Genomic DNA, 1,885 nt, shown 5'->3' on the forward strand with positions numbered 1-1,885 from the left:
GTTTGGCTTCTGCTCCCCTCTGCTTACTCTCTCTGAGCCATGACAAAGAAGATCATGTGAAGGCGAGGTAGAAATCCCTCAGGCGTATATTTAGAAGGCTGTTCTAACTTGGAAGAAACACCCCGCCAGGGGACAAATGTCCTTCTGACAATAGTTTGGCATTTGAATTGGTCTTGTTTTAGAGAAGGGCTGTAGCATCTGCCTCCTCCCAGGTTCGATCCCTGATGTTTCCGAGTAAAGCTGGGAGTGGTCCCGCACCTGCTAGAGGAGCCCCAGCTCGTTAATACCATACTGTTGCACGCCACCCCAGTCTCAGAGGGGTGCAAGATTCCAGGGGTTCCAGGCACTTATCAGGGTTCCGTCTCCTTGGAATGAAGGGCAGCAGAGACTGTGGTGTCTTTATGATATATGGTTTATTTGCAGGTATATGCAACCTGAGTCTACAGTGGAGGGGTTTGCAGCATAAACTTCCCAAGAGGGTCTTGTTTCTCCCCTAGCTGCAGGCTTGGATGCAAACAGATCTCAGCCATGGCTCTCCCTCCACCTTTTCCACTTTTGAACCCATTACCCATCTTCTAGTTCAGATCACTCCACTCTGACCTTTGTCTTTCTAGCTAAACAAGGAGGGAGGCCCACCCATTTGTCCTCTGACACAGAGCCGCTTCCTGGCTGGTCTGGCTATTCCCGCAATTGAATCTGTGCTAGAACAGGGAATTAGAAGGAGGTCTTGGGTATTATAAGGGTCTCCACTTACAGCCAACCCCCCCCCCACAAAAAAACAACAACCTCATAACACTACTGAGCTAGAAGGACCAGTGGTCTAACTCAGCAGGAGGCCGCTTCCAGGATGGGTGATCATACTTCACTGTTAGTTTTTCCTTTGTTAAAACCCGATGCTTTCTCCTTTTTGTTTTTGATTCACCTTGGCTTCTTCACAGTCATTTTCTTTGGGTTAATAACCCCCAGATCACCCCTGGATGAAACATAATGTTGGAAAAAGCATGCTTATTTGAAATTCTAAAGCTTGCATTAGATAGATGATAGATGATTGATAGATAGATAGATAGACTTCAAAAATAATAGACTTGGGTTTTGTTTTTTGCTGATTGCTCAAGAGAATTGACCTTGTGTCCACTGGTACAGTAATTGCCCTGTTGTACCCATTTTAAGGTAGCCTGATCCCTTGTCTGGGCGAAGTGCTCTCAAATGCTGCCGTTTGGACATGATGCAAGGGGATGGCAAGATTAAATCATGCTGGGTGATTTCAAACAGCCTGAATGAAAGCATTTCAGTGTGATTGAGGGAAGCTGCACACATGCCAAAATGTAGAACACAGAGATGACTTTAAGACTGTGATAATACACAGTGATCTGGGAAATGGGTGTGTGGTGAGGGAGAGGTTAAGAAATGGTGCAATGCTCACACGGTCCAAACTTAATCTTATGGTGTCATTCACTATCGTTTTAAAGATTTAGTCCCCTAAACCAGCAAAAGTTAGGTGTGTCTATCCTGTGCATCTTTCATCTGAAGCAAATTATTTGTGCAGTGGAGGCCTGAGCTTGCATTCTCAGCTGTAGATCTCCTTCCGTTCCATAGCGCTTACTCACTAGTAAGTTGGTGCAGGACAACACCCTTAGGGGCAAATCATACATTCTAAACGCGTAGTCTGCCACTGAATGGGGGTGCATTTTTCCTTTAAAATAAAAGTTGGGGTGAGGTGGATCTGGACCACAGCACGGAGGATTGGGTTGACTTATTCCTCCATGCTGCAATCCAAATTAAAATTGCCTCCTTGAAGCTCCGCCCACCCTGCAAATGGCAGCCTCTGGGTTATGTGATTCCCATTGACAGCGCAGTGATGGTTTGTGGGAGGGGATAACACCCA

Source organism: Zootoca vivipara, chromosome 2 (genome assembly GCF_965207765.1).
Source record: "Zootoca vivipara chromosome 2, rZooViv2.hap1.1, whole genome shotgun sequence".
Lineage (NCBI taxonomy): Eukaryota > Metazoa > Chordata > Lepidosauria > Squamata > Lacertidae > Zootoca > Zootoca vivipara.